The 15,961-nt window shown below is 41.2% G+C and overlaps 1 pseudogene; it reads left to right on the top strand.

Moving 5' to 3' along the window:
* Window positions 1-1,102: 1,102 nt before the first annotated feature.
* LOC102125261 (CST complex subunit STN1 pseudogene) lies at window positions 1,103-3,890 on the top strand (annotated as a pseudogene).
* The last annotated feature ends 12,071 nt before the right edge of the window (window positions 3,891-15,961 follow it).

Below are 15,961 nucleotides of genomic sequence, written 5' to 3' on the forward strand. Positions count from 1 at the left end.
ACTCAGGAAAGTGTCACAAATGATAGCATTTCAGCTTTGTCAAGAAGGATAAGGAACATTTCCCCAGGAAGAAAAAGTAAAGAAGAATGTTTGTTGTACAGGACTTTGTAAAGACTTGGAGAAAATCTCAGAACAGGGACTCAGATAATATTGATTTTGTTTTGAGCAGACAGTATTAGCAAAACTTAAATTAAAACCTATTCTTTAAAGATTTTCACTGCTGTGTTATTTATCAAGGAAAATTGGAAATAACTATAAAAATAATTGTCTAACAGTTGTGGAAATTTAAACTAAATTAAGCCCAACAGGATTTTCTACATAATACTATAAATATATTAAATATATTCTTCAAGAGCCTGTGGGAAATGGGAAATGGGAAATCTTATTTAAAATACCAAGGGAAAATAGAGAGACACAAAATTGCAGTTATCACGTGAGCACAACCATATTATTTCAACCTACGAATATTATTCTGAGAAACAGAAAAGGAAGTAAATATAGAAAAATTATATCAGATTATTTTAAAGTATAGAAAGTTTTTTTCAATTTGTATTTTTAAAATTTTAATATTCTTTTTGAGAAAGGGTCTCACTATGTTGCCCAGGCATATCCACCCACTGTGCTTCCACATATGCATGGCCAGGAAGTTGCCCATTCCTCCTGGGACCCCACCCATTTAAAGCAGTTTCAGGATCCTCGACACAGTGATGCAGAACCTTTCAGGATTTGCTGGAAGCCACAGCCCAGCCTCTTGTTGCATACTGAATTTAGCCAGAGTAAAGAGGAGACCCTTTCCCTTGTGTGGGGTTTGAATACTGTGTTCCTAGCCTTTTTCTAAGCTCTACATTAAGTCTATATCCTGGGCTTGAAGAGTCCTGACAGGTGACCGGTGTATTTTTGTGCAACAGGAACCAATAAAACAGGTATATCTTGGGAACTGCCACTGGAGTGAGAGAAAGAGAGGTTTTCTACAGTTGTAGAGTCGATGATAGCACTTGTATTAGGCTGTTCTAGAATTGCTATAAATAAATAACTGAGGCTGGGTAATTTATAAAGAAAAGAGGTTTAATTGGCTCATGATTCTGCAGGCTTTATAGGAAGCATGGTGCTGGCATCTGCTCGGCTTCTACGGAACCCTCAGGAAGCTTACAATTGGTGGAAGGTGAATGGGGAGCAGGCATATCACAGGATGAAAGTAGGAGCAAGGGAGAGAGAGTGACTGGGGAAGGGTCACACTTTTAAATGACCAGATCTTGCAAGAACTCACTATCATGAAGACAGCTCCAAGCCATGAGTTATCTGTGCCCATAATCCAAACACCTCCTACCAGACCCCACCTGCACTGGGGATTACAATTCAACATAATATTTGGGCAAGGACAAGTATCCAAACTCTATCAGCACTGGAGTTATAAACTGCATCTGCTAGAAAATACTGAGCAATGTCAAGTTTTTATCCATTGCTCCAAATGCAGCAAGAGAACTGAGCTTTACCTCAATACTCAAGAAGCTGCAAGATACCATTGAGCAGAGAACAAAAATTGAAATTGGGGACATGTTCTGAATCAGAGGCTATGTCCGCACATGCAGAGAAGAGTGAGAAATTTATGCCACTGCTTATTATAAAGTGGACGATCCAGTGTGGAACATTCAAATTGCAAGGGCATTTGAGCTGCCCGTTAATCTACAGGAAAGTTTAGACCAAGTCTTTCCATAGCCCAGACTTAGAGAAAGAAGCACTAAGCAAACCAGGTGCCCTGGCCCTCACTAGTCTCATGTATTTGCTGAGCGAAAAAGCCAAAGAATTCCCCATGGAGAACAGAATGCAGACCTTTGACCAACAGGAGTTGGAAATGGTGGAGGCTTTGCTGTCCCTTGCTAACCAGCCTCTTACTGACAGCACCTGCTCTGACCAAGGGAATTTTAAGAAGGATATCACTTTCAAGGCAATTTATAGCATATTTTAAAATGTTATGCAACAGCTGCAGGAAAAAGGACTTGTTTTCCAGAAAGATGGTGGTTTTCATAACCTATGCTGTGTAACCAGAACAGACAAAGACCTGCATAGGAAAATCCACTGGATAATTCAGGAAGACTGCCAGAAACCAAATCACCCGAAGAAGGGCTGCCACTTCCTGCACATCTTGGCCTGCACTCACCCTGATCATCTGCCCAGTCCTAGGTAGGGCTATGCTGCAGCAAGTTCTGGAGCTCCTGGAGGACCAGAGTGACCTCATCAACACAATGGAGCACCACTATTCCTGAGCAGTGGCCTTCTCCTCCTGGCCTTCTGAGCAGAGACCTGAACACATGCCTACCAGCCAAGGAGGAGAAAGACAAGGTAGGATTCAACCTCAGACTCTGATTTTAAACATCATGTGGAGCTTATATGCCTAGAAGCAGTTACCTCCTTATAAACTATAAAATATGGCAAAACACCACCACCACCACCACCAAAACTCCTGGGCTCAAGCCATCCTCCTGACTCAGCCTCTGGAGTCTCTAGGACTACAGGTGTGTGCCACAACATCCAGCCTATGTACTAAGTTTTCTATAAGAAGAATGTATTATTGATTTTGTGGTTGGTGGAAATAAATAACTTTTCCTTTCTTTCTTTTTATGGGAAAGCTCTCCTGATCAACTTTACCTAACAGGAAAACATCTACCAATATCATTTCCTCTGCTGAGGTGAAGCTTGATAGGCATCCATTATTCACTCTTTAACATTTAAAGATTTGTTTAGAATGAAAAAAAAATATTTGACTGGGCGCAGTGGCTCTCACCTGTAATCTTAGCACTTTGGGAGGCTGAGGCAGGTGGATCACCTGAGGTCAGGAGTTCAAGACCAGCCTGGCCTACGTGGCGAAACCCTATCTCTACTAAAAACACCAAAAAAAAAAAAAAAAAAAAAAAAAAAAAAAAAAGCCAGGCGTGGTGGCGGGCACCTGTAATCCCAGCTACTCAGCAGACTGAGGTAGGAGAATCGCTAGAACCCTGGGGGTGGAGGTTGCAGTGAGCCGAGATTGCGCCATTGCACTCCAGCCTGGGCAACAGAGCAAGACTGTATCTCAAAAAAAAAAAAAAAAAGTCTTTGAGGGATCATCAGTTAAACCACTCAATACTGAAATCCTGTATGAGATTAGCTATACAAGGCTGACCTGACACTGAAGCAGAGCACAGAGCAGCACAGAGCAGGCAAGTTTTGACAGAAGAGAAAGAAAGTTCATTTTAGAGAACAGGGGAGAGAAAGAATATATGAAATGATCCAGGATGATAAACCTCCAGGAAAGAAAAAAGCCATCAAAGAAAAAAAAAAAAGAGAGATAAAAAGAAACAGAAAATTATAGCCAATAAAATTCCCTAGTTTGACAACCTTGGATCAGGTTTACCACCCTACATAAATTCTCTAGCCTCTAAGTAGGTTTGCCCATTCGTGGGTTGGTCTGCCTGTCTCTGTGTCTTCATCTTTGTGTATAAGCGTGTGTGCGTGGGTGTGTGCATGTACTCCCTCTTTGTTTTCTCATATATTGCAGATAATGACTTAATTTCCTTGGCTAACAACTGATTTATAGGTAGAAGTGTTTGGGTGTCTTTGCAATCACAAACTGCTCTGCTAGTCCAGGATAAGGCCAAGCAGGTTACAGTGGTGCCAGTTATCAGGCAAGGCAGGAGGTCAGGCAATTGCTCACCATTCATTCAATTGAACAATCTAGGACCTGGAGGTCATCTTTCTCTTCTTTTACCCCCTCATGGCTCACATCCCATCATTTCAAAGTCTTGCCTATTGATCCTCAATCCCTTTCTCGCTGTCTTTACTACTACCACCTTAATTCAGATTATCAGTGGTCCCCTGATAGGACTCCCAGGATTCAATCAATTATCCACATAGAAGCCAAGGTCTTATTTATTTATTTATTTATTTATTATTATACTTTAAGCTCTAGGGTACATGTGCACAACGTGCAGGTTTGTTACATATGTATACATGAGCCATGTTGGTGGGCTGCACCCATTAACTCATCATTTACATTAGGTATATCTCCTAATACTATCCCTCCACCCTCTCCCCACCCCACGACAGACCCCAGTGTGTGATGTTCCCCTTCCTGTGTCCAAGTGTTCTCATTGTTCAATTCCCACCTATGAGTGAGAACATGCAGTGTTTGGTTTTCTGTTCTTGCGATAGTGTGCTGAAAATGATGGTTTCCAGCTGCATCCATGTCCCTACAAAGGACACGAACTCATTCTTTTTTATGGCTGCATAGTATTTCATGGTGTATATGTTCCACATTTTCTTAATACAGTCTGTCATTGATGGACATTTGGGTTGGTTCCAAGTGTTTGCTATTGTGAATAGTGCCACAATAAACATATATGTGCATGTGTCTTTATAGCAGCATGATTTATAATCCTTTGGGTATATACCCAGTAATGGGATGGCTGGGTCAAATGGTATTTCTAGTTCTGGATCCTTGAGGAATTGCCATACTGTCTTCCACAATGGTTGAACTAGTTTCCAGTCCCACCAACAGTGTAAAAGTGTTCCTATTTCTCCACATCCTCTCCAGCAGCTGTTGTTTCCTGACTTTTTAATGATCGCCATTCTAACTGGTGTGAGATGGTATCTCATTGTGGTTTTGATTTGCATTTCTCTGATGGCCAGTGATGATGAGCATTTTTTCATGTGTCTGTTGGCTGCAGAAATGTCTTCTTTTGAGAAGTGTCTGTTCATATCCTTTGCCCACTTTTTGATGGGGTTGTTTGTTTTTTTCTTGTAAATTTGTTTGAGTTCTTTGTAGGTTCTGGATATTAGCCCTTTGTCAGATGAGTAGATTGCAAAAATCTTCTCCCATTCTGTAGGTTGCCTGTTCACTCTGATGGTAGTTTCTTTTGCTGTGCAGAAGCTCTTTAGTTTAATGAGATCCCATTTGTCAATTTTGGCTTTTGTTGTCATTGCTTTTGGTGTTTTAGACATGCAGTACTTGCACATGCCTATGTCCTGAATGGTATTGCATAGGTTTTCTTCTAGGGTTTTTATGGTTTAGGTCTAACATTTAAGTCTCTAATCCATCTTGAATTAATTTTTGTATAAGGTGTAAGGAAGCGATCCAGTTTCAGCTTTCTACATATGACTAGCTAGTTTTCCCAGCACCATTTATTAAATAGGGAATCCTTTCCCCATTTATTGTTTTTCTCAGGTTTGTCAAAGATCACATGGCTGTAGATGTGTGGTATTATTTCTGAAGGCTCTGTTCTGTTCCATTGGTCTATATCTCTGTTTTGGTACCAGTACCATGCTGTTTTGGTTACTGTAGCCTTGTAGTACAGTTTGAAGTCAGGTAGCGTGATGCCTCCAGTTTTGTTCTTTTGACTTAGGATTGTCTTGGCAATGTGGGCTCTTTTTTGGTTCCATATGAACTTTAAAGCAGTTTTTTCCAATTCTGTGAAGAAACTCATTGGTAGCTTGATGGGGATGGCATTAAATCTATAAATTACCTTGGACAATATGGCCATTTTCATGATATTGATTCTTCTTATCCATGAGCATGGAATGTTCTTCCATTTGTTTGTGTCCTCTTTTATTTCATTGAGCAGTGGTTTGTAGTTTTCCTTGAAGAGGTCCTTCACATTCCTTGTAAGTTGGATGCCTAGGTATTTTATTCTCTTTGAAGCAATTGTGAATGGGAGTTCACTCATGATTTGGCTCTCTGTTTGTCTGTTATTGGTGTATAGGAATGCTTGTGAGTTTTGCACATTGATTTTGTATCCTGAGACTTTGCTGAAGTTGCTTATCAGCTAAAGGAGATTTTGGGCTGAGACAATGGGGTTTTCTGAATATACAATCATGTCATCTGCAAACAGGGACAATCTGACTTCCTCTTTTCCTAATTGAATACCCTTTATTTCTTTCTCCTGCCTGATTTCCCTGACCAGAACTTCCAACACTATGTTGAATAGGAGAGGTGAGAGAGGGCATCCCTGTCTCATGCCAGTTTTCAAAGGGAATGCTTCCAGTTTTTGTCCATTCACTATGATATTGGCTGTGGGTTTGTCATAAATAGCTCTTACCGTTTTGAGATACGTTCCATCAATACAGAATTTATTGAGAGTTTTTAGCATGAAGGACTGCTGAATTTTTCAAAGGCCATTTCTGCATCTATTGAGTTGATCATGTGGTTTTTGTCTTTGGTTCTGTTTCTATGCTGGATTATGTTTATTGATTTGCATATGTTGAACCAGCCTTGCATCCCAGGGAAGAAGCCCACTTGATCATGGTGGATAAGCTTTTTCATGTGTTGCTGGATTTGGTTTGCCAGTATTTTATTGAGGATTTTTGCATCGATGTTCATCAGGGATATTGGTCTAAAATTCCCTTTTTTTGTTGTGTCTCTGCCAGGTTTTGCTATCAGGATGATGTTGGCCTCATAAAATGAGTTAGGGAGGATTCCCTCTTTTTCTATTCAGAAGGAATGGTACCAGCTCCTCCTTGTACCTCTGGTAGAATTTGGCTGTGAATCCATCTGGTCCTGGACTTTTTTTGGTTGGTAGGCTATTAATTATTGCCTCAATTTCAGAGCCTGTTATTGGTCTATTCAGGGATTCAACTTCTTCTTGGTTTAGTCTCAGGAGAGTGTATGTGTCCAGGAATTTTCCCATTTCTTCTAGGTTTTCTAGTTTCTTTGCATAGAGGCATTTATAGTATTCTCTGATGATAGTTTGTATTTCTGTGGGGTCGGTGGTGATATCCCATTTATCATTTTTTATTGCATCTATTTGATTCTTCTCTTTTTTCTTCTTTATTAGTCTTGCTAGTGGTCTATCAATTTTGTTGATCTTTTCAAAAAACCAGCTCCTGGATTCATTGATTTTTTTGAAGGTTTTTTTGTGTCTCTATCTCCTTCAGTTCTGCTCTGATCTTAGTTATTTCTTGCCTTCTGCTAGTTTTTGAATGTGTTTGCTCTTGCTTCTCTAGTTCTTTTAATTGTGATGTTAGGGTGTCCGTTTTAGATCTTTCCTGCTTTCTCTTTTGGGCATTTAGTGCTATAAATTTCCCTCTACACACTGCTTTAAATGTGTTCCAGAGATTCTGGTATGTTGTATCTTTGTTGTCATTTGTTTCAAAGAACATCTTTATTTCTGCCTCCATTTCATTATGTACCCAGTAGTCATTCAGGAGCAGGTTGTTCAGTTTCCACATAGTTGAGTGGTTTTGAGTGAGTTTCTTAATCCTGAGTTCTAGTTTGATTGTACTGTGGTCTGAGAGACAGTTTGTTATAATTTCTGTTCTTTTACATTTGCTGAGGAGTGCTTTACTTCCAACTATGTGGTTAATTTTGGAATAAGTGCGATGTGGTGCTGAGAAGAATGTATATTCTGTTGCTTTGGGGTGGAGAGTTCTGTAGATGTCTATTAGGTCTGCTTGGTGCAGAGCTGAGTTCAATTCCTAAATATCCTTGCTAACTTTCTGTCTTGTCGATCTGTCTAATGTTGACAGTGGGGTGTTGAAGTCTCCCATGATTATTGTGTGGGAGTCTGAGTCTCTTTGTAAGTCTCTAAGAACTTGCTTTATGCATCTGGGTGCTCCTGTATTGGGTGCATATATATTTAGGATAGTTAGCTCTTCTTGTTGAATTGATCCCTTTACCATTATGTAATGGCCTTCTTTGTCTCCTTTGTTCTTTGTTGGATTAAAGTCTGTTTTATCAGAGACTAGGATTGCAACCCCTGCCTTTTTTGTTTTCCATTTGCTTGGTAGATCTTCCTCCATTCCTTTATTTTGAGCCTATATGTGTCTCTGCACGTGAGATGGGTCTCCTGAATACAGCACACTGATGGGTCTTGACTCTTTATCCAATTTACCAGTCTGGGTCTTTTAATTGGACCATGTAGCCCATTTACATTTAAGGTTAATATTGTTATGTGTGAATTTGATCCTGTCATTATGATGTTAGCTGGTTATTTTGCTCGTTAGTTGATGCAGTTTCTTCCTAGCATTGATGGTCTTTACATTTTGGCATGTTTTTGCAGTGGCTGGTACTGGTTGTTCCTTTCTATGTTTAGTGCTTCCTTCAGGAGCTCTTGTAGGGCAGGCCTGGTGGTGACAAAATCTCTCAGCATTTGCTTGTCTGTAAAGGATTTTATTTCTCCTTTACTTATGAAACTTAGTTTGTCTGGATATGAAATTCTGGGTTGAAAATTCTTTTCTTTAAGAATGTTGAATATTGGCCCTCACTCTCTTCTAGCTTGTAGAGTTTCTGCCGAGAGATCAGCTGTTAGTCTGATGGGCTTCCCTTTGTGAATAACCCGACCTTTCTCTCTGTCTGCCCTTAACTTTTTTTCCTTCATTTCAAGTTTGGTGAATCTGACAATTATGTCTTGGAGTTGCTCTTCTCAAGGAGTATCTTGGTGGCATTCTCTGTATTTCCTGAATTTGAATGTTGGCCTGCCTTCCTAGGTTTGGGAAGTTCTCCTGGATGATATCCTGCAGAGTGTTTTCCAGCTTGGTTCCATTCTCCCCATTTCTTTCAGGTACACCAATCAGACATAGATTTGGTCTTTTCACATAGTCCCATATTTCCTGGAGGCTTTGTTCATTTCTTTTTACTCTTTTTTCTCTAAACTTCTCTTCTCACTTCATTTTATTCATTTGATCTTCAATCACTGATACCCTTTCTTCCAGTTGATCGAATCAGTTACTGAAGCTTGTGCATTTGTCACGTAGTTCTTGTGCCATGGTTTTCAGCTCTATCAGGTCATTTAAGGACTTCTCTACTTTGGTTATTCTAGTTAGCCATTTGTCTAATCTTTTTTCAAGGTTTTTAGCTTCTTTGCCATGGGTTCGAACTTCCTCCTTTAGCTCAGAGAAGTTTGATTGTCTGAAGCCTTCTCTCAACTCGTCAAAATCATTCTCTGTCCAGCTTTGTTCTATCACTGGCGAGGAGCTGCATTCCTTTGGAGGGGGAGAGGCGCTCTGATTTTTAGAATTTTCAGCTTTTCTGCTCTATTTTTTCCCAATATTTGTGGTTTTATTTACCTTTGGTCTTTGATGATGGTGATGTACAGATGGGGTTTTGGTGTGGATGTTTGGTGTGGATGTTTGTTAGCTTTCCTTCTAACAGTCAGGACCATTAGCTGCAGGTCTGTTGGAGTTTGCCAGAGGTCCACTCCAGACCCTGTTTGCCTGGGTATCAGCAGCGGAGGCTGCAGAAGAGTGAATGTTGCTGAACAGCAAATGTTGCTGCCTGATTGTTCCTCTGGAAACTTTGTCTCAGAGGGATACCTGGCTGCTTGAGGTGTCAGTCTGCCCCTACTCAGGGGTACCTACCAGTTAGGCTACTCAGGGGTCAGGGACCCACTTGAGGCAGTCTGTCCATTCTCAGATCTCAAACTCTATGCTGGGAGAACCACTACTCTCTCCAAAGCTGTCAGACAGGGACACTTAAATCTGCAGAGGTTTCTGCTGCCCTTTGTTTGGCTATGCCCTGTCCCCAGAGGTGGAGTCTACAGAGGCAGGCAGGCCTTCTTGAGCTGTGGTGGGCTCCACCCAGGTCGAGCTTCCTGGCCGCTTTGTTTATCTACTCAAGCCTCAGCAATGGTGGGCACCCCTCCCCCAGCCTTGCTGCCACCTTGCAGTTAGATCTCAGACTGCTGTGCTAGCAATGAGGGAGGCTCCATGGGCATAACTCCCTCTAGGCCAGGCGTGGTATATAATCTCCTGGTGTGCCATTTGCTAAGACCCTTGGAAAAGTCCAGTATTAGGGTGGGAGTGACCCGATTTTCCAGGTGCTGTGTGTCACGGTTTCCCTTGGCTAGGAAAGGGAATTCCCTTACCCCTTGTGCTTCCTGGGTGAGGTGATGCCTCACCCTGCTTTGGCTCTTGCTCAGTGGGCTGCACCCACTGTCCTGCACCCACTGTCTGACACGCCCCACTGAGATGAACCTGATACCTCAGTTGGAAGTGCAGAAATCACCCATCTTCTGTGTTACTCACACTGGGAGCTGTAACCTGGAGCTGTTCCTATTCGGCCATCTTGGAACTGCCCTCCAAGGTCATATTTCTAAACACAAATCTCATCATACCACTTTGTACTCCTGTTTAAAGCCCTTGTGAAGCTCCCATTGGGCTCAGGATAATGAACCCAGCCTGTGGTTCTCAGGGGGCTCCAGGAATTCTTTCTGCATGTTTTCTGCCTCATATTCAAGTCTCAACCCCACCCTGTATTTATCTAGATGCCCTGGGCATCTTTCCGATCTCTAAATGTACCAAGCCCTTTCATGCCTTAAAGTCTTTGATTGTGCTGTTTCCTCTGCCTGGAACCTTCTTCTCTACACCTTAATTACTCCTCTGAAGAAAATCCTAACCAGGTGCGGTGGCTCATGCCTGTAATTCCAGCACTTTGGGAGGCTAAGGCAGGAGGATTCCTTGAGCCCAGGAGTTCAAGGCCAGCCTGGACAACATGGTGAAACCCTGTCTCTACAAAAAATACAAAAATTAGCCAGGCGTGGTGGCCCATGCCCATAATCCCAGCTACTCAGGAGGCGAAGGCAGGAGAATCTCTTGAACCTGGGAGGTGGAGGTTGCAGTGAGCTGAGATCACACCACTGCACTCCAGCCTGGGTGACAGAGCAAGGCTCTGTCGCAAAACAAACAAACAAACAAACAAACAAACAAACAAACACCCTCAAAAAACAAAAACAAAAAACAGCTGGTGTGGTGGCGTCTGTTTCAGGAGGCTGAGGTGAGAAGATTGCTTGAACCCAGAAGGTCAAGGCTGCAGTGAGCCAAGATTGTACTGCTGCACTCTAGCCTGGGTGAGAGTGATATCCTGTCTCAAAAATAAATAAATAAACAAATAGGCTGGGCACAGTGCCTTACGCCTGTAATCCTAGCACTTTGGGAGGCCGAGGTGAGTGGATCACCTGAGGTCAGGAGTTTGAGACCAGCCTAGTCAACATGGTGTAACCCCATCTTTACTAAAAATACAAAAAAATTAGCCAGGTGCAGTGGTGCATGCCTGTAGACCCAGCTACTTAGGAGACTTAGGCAGGAGCATAACTTAAACCTGGGAGGTGGAGGTTGCAGTGAGCCGGGATTGTATCACTGGATTGCACTCCAAACTGGGTAACAAAGCAAGAATCCCTCTAAATAAAATAAAATAAAATAGAGTAAAATAAATACAATAAAAATAATTAAATACCTAACTCATCATGGTGAATCTCCCATGTTCGTTCTTAAGACTTCCTACTCCTACCAGTGTGCCCACTATTTGAGGATGTGAACATTTGGATTCACTTCTGTTGAACAAATAGCATTTTGCACCCTGTTCTTCCCTTTCTAATCCATGTTGTTCTTGCTCCTGTGGAAATTAGTCCTAGCTACAAGGGAGGCTGAGGTAGGAGAATCATCTGAGCCCAGGGGAGGTTGAGGCTGCAGAGAGCTGTGATCATGCCACTGCTCTGTAGCTTGGGCAACAGAGTAAGATCCTGTCTCAAAACAGAAACAAAGGAAAGAAAAGAAAATCTTTCTCTGACCTTAGAGGCCAGGTTAGACTTTGGTTAACTCATGCTCCCAGCTTGTTTAATTGTTCTCTCCACAATAGCCAGGAAGTTGGATGATTTGTCTGTCGATGTGTCTTTAATGCCTAGAAAAATGCTAGGAAGGCACTAAAGAATCATGTGTTGGTTGAATGAATGAAGGAAGAAACAAATAAAAATGACTGGATTCTGCAGAATAAGAAGAGGAAAAAGCACACCTACGCACCATGCTACTGAATCCTTGGTGAGACAGAGGAGGACATTCCTTCATGCTTCCTGGTATAGTTGTCCTCATCTGGCTTCTCGTTAATGGCTGTCCCTTCATTTCACTAGTTTCTTAACTCATCACCTCTGTTTTCCAATTTACAGACCCTGTGATCAAGCTTGATGTTTTCTGGAGCAGCTCATCATTTCAGAAAATTGCTACAGTTGAATCCCACTCAGTGTTCATCTTTATTCTCCACCCCCTACTTATTAGAGAATTTACCAGATGAAATGTACTACATTCATTTTATTTTACTACTAGGTAATTAGACTTCCAAGCCCAAGCACAAATGCTTTATCAGAAAAACAGTATCTTAGGAGGACTTTTATTCATTTTTTTAGCTAAATGGACTAGCAAAGCATTTTCTATGCAGAAACACCACTGCATGATAAGGTTTGAAAACGGCAGATAGGAGGCAGGACTAACTTGTAGCTCCCACTCGGATGAACAGAGGAGCATGTGGAGACCCACACTGTGAACTTTTGCTCCAAGAACTACCATAGGAACATACCGGGAAAGCCAAGAGAATCACAGACCCTTTGAAGGAAGTAGATTGCAATTGCAGACTCCATGGGACAATAGAGGAACTGTAAGTTGGCTTGCTTTCTCAGCTGGGAGGCTTGTAGCCTGGGCCAAATTCTCAGCTCTGCCCACCAGCTGCCTGGAAATAAACTCAGTGCTATTGCAGGGGCATGGTGGAAGTGAGACCAGCCTTTGGAGCTGATAGCTGTGTGGGAGCTGGGTGAGGCCTATGGCTGCCAGCTTTCCCCCACTTCCCTGGTGACCTGTGTGATACAGCAGAGGCAGCCATAATCCTCCTGGGAACATAACTCCATTGGCTTGAAAACCACAGCCCCATCCCCCACAGCAGCCACAGCAAGCCCCGCTCAAGGAGAATCTGAGCTCAGAGATGCCTAACCCTGCCCTCATCTGATGGTCTTTCTCTACCCACCCTGGTAGCATAAGACAAATGACATAGTCCTTTGGCAGCTCTACCGCTCTACCCACGGCCTGACTCTAGGGCAAGCTTGAATTCTCCCTATACAACGGCAATGGATGCACTCTTGAAAGCACCACCTCCTGGCTGGAGGCCAACCAACACAAAACCAGTGCACATAACAAAAATATGACCAAGGACCCTTGCAGAGTCCACTTCACTCCTCTGCTGCCTCCACCGGAGTAGGTGCTGGTATCTATGGCTGAGAGATCTGAAGATGGATCACATCACAGGATTCTTTGCAGACACTCCCCATTACCGGCCTGGAGCCTGGTAGCTCTGCTGGGTGGCTAGATACAGAAGAGAAATAACAACCACTGCAGTTCAGCTTTCAGGAAGCCCTATCCCTAGGGGAGGGGGGAGAGCATCACGTCAAGGGAGTACCCCATGGGACATAAGAATCTGAACAGCAGCCCTTGAGCCCCAGATCTTCCCTCTGACATAGTCTAATCAAATGATAAGGAACCAGGAAAACAATTCTGGTAATATGACAAAACAAAGTTCTTTAACACCCCCAAAAGATCACATTAGCTCACCAGCAATGGATCAAAATCAAGACAAAATCTCTGAATTGCCAGAAAAAGAATTCAGAAGGTTAACTATTAAGTCAATCAAGGAAGCACCAGAGAAAGGTGAAGTCCAACTCAAAGAAATAAAAAAAAAAGATACAAGATATTAATGGCAAATCTCCAGTGAAATAGACAGCAAAAATAGAAAAACAATCACTTCTGGACATGAAGGATACACTTAGAGAATTGTAAAATGCACTGGAAAGTCTCAGCAATAGAATCAAACAAGTAGAAGGAAGAATTTCAGAGCTCAAGGACAAGACTTTCAAATTAACCTGGTCTGACAAAGAGAAAAAAAGAATTTAAAAAATGAACAAAGCCTCCAAGAAGTTTGACATTATGTTAAAACAACTAAACCTGAGAATAATTGGTGTTCCTGAGAAAGAAGAGCAGTCTAAAAGTTTGGAAAACATATTTGAGGGAATAACTGAGGAAAACTTCCCCAACCTTGCTAGAGATCTATACATCCAAATGCAAGAAACTCGAAGAACACCTGGGAAATTCATCACAAAAAGATAATCACTTAGGCACATCAGGTTATCTAAAGTCAAGACAAAGGAAAGAATCTTATGAACTGTAAAGCAAAAACATCAGGTAACCTATAAAAGAAAACCAGGCAGATTAATAGCAGATTTCTTAGCAGAAACTCTACAAGGTAGAAGGAATTGGGGGTCCTTTCTTCAGCCTCCTTAAACAAAACAATTATCAGCCACAAATTTTGTATCTGGCAAAACTAAGCTTCATAAATGAAGGAAAGAAAGTCTTTTTCAAACAAACAAATGCTGAGAAAATTTGCCACTACTAAGCCAGCACTACAAGAACTGCTAAAAGGTACTCTAAATCTTGAAACAAATCCTCAGAATACAGTAAAATAGAAAATCCTTAAAGCATAAATCTCACAGGACCTATAAAACAACAACACAAAGGAAAAAAACAACAACAACAAAAAGCAAAGGATTGAGGCAACAAATAACACAATGAATAGTACCTCACATCTCAATACTAACATTGACTGTAAGTGGCCTAACAGCTCCACTTAAAAGATACAGAATGGCAGAATGGATAATTCACCAACCAAGTATCTGTTGTCTTCCAGAAGCTCACCTGACCCATAAGGACTCACATAAACTCAAGGTAAAGGGATAGAAAAAGATACTCCATGCAAATGGACATCAAAAGTAAGCAGAAGTAGCTATTCTTATATCAGACAAAAAAAACTTCAAAGCAACAGCAGTTAAAAAAGACAAAGAGGGACATTATATAATGATAAAAGGAATAGTCCAAAAGGAAAATATCACAATTCTAAATATATATGCACCTAACACTGGAGCTCCCAAATTTATAAAGCAATTACTACTAGACCTAAGAAATGAGATAGACAGTAACACGATAATAGTGGGGGACTTCAATACTCCACTGACAGCACTAGACAGGTCATCAAGACAGAAAGTCAACAAAGAAACAATGGACTTAAACTATCCTCCAAAACAAATGGACTTAACAGATATTTACAGAACATTCTACCCAACAACTGCAGCATATACATTCTGTTCATCAGCACATGGAACCTTCTCCACAGATAGACCGTATGATAGACCACAAAACAGGTCTCAACAAATTCAAGAAAATCAAAATTATATCAAGTACTCTCTCAGACCACAGTCAACAAAATTGGAAATTAACTCCAAAAGGAACCCTCAAAACCATGAAAATACATGGAGATTAAATAACCTCCTCCTGAATGATCATTGGGTCAACAATGAAATCAAGATGGAAATTAAAAAATTATTTGAACTGAACAATAGTAGTGACACAACCTATCAAAATCTCTGGGATGCAGCAAAGGTGGTGCCAAGAGGAAGGTTCATAGCCTTAAATGCCTACATCAAAAAATCTGAAAGAGCACAAATAGACAATCTAAGGTCACACCTCAAGAACTAGAGAAACAAGAACAAACCAAACCCAAACCCAGCAGAAGAAAGGAAATAACCAAGATTGGAGCAGAATTAAATGAAATTGAAACAAACAAATAAAAACAATACAAAAGGTAAACGAAACAAAAAACTGGTTCTTTGAAAGGATAAATAAAATTGATTGACCATTAGTGAGATCAAGAAAAGGAGAGAGAAGATCCAAATAAGCTCAATTAGAAATGAAACAGGAATTATTACAACTGATGCCACAGATATACAAAAGATCATTCAAGGCTACTGTGCACAACTTTATGCACATAAACTAGAAAACCTAGAGGAACTGGATAAGTTTCTGGAAATATACGACCCTCCTAGGTTAAACCAGAAAAATCAAAACTCTGAAGAGACCAATAACAAGCAGTGAGATTGAAGTGGTAATTAAAAAGGTACCAACAAAAGAAAGTCCAGGACCAGATGAATTCACAGCTGAATTCTATGAGACATTCAAAGAAAAATTGGTACCAATCCTAGTGACACTATTCCAAAAGATAGAGTGAATCCTCCCTAAATCATTGTATGAAGCCATTATCAACCTAATTTCCAAACCAGGAAAGGACATAACAAAAAATGAAGAAAACTACAGACCATTATCACTGATGAACATAGATGCAAAAATCCTCAAC

The sequence above is a fragment of the Macaca fascicularis genome, chromosome 6 (genome assembly GCF_037993035.2).
Source record: "Macaca fascicularis isolate 582-1 chromosome 6, T2T-MFA8v1.1".
Lineage (NCBI taxonomy): Eukaryota > Metazoa > Chordata > Mammalia > Primates > Cercopithecidae > Macaca > Macaca fascicularis.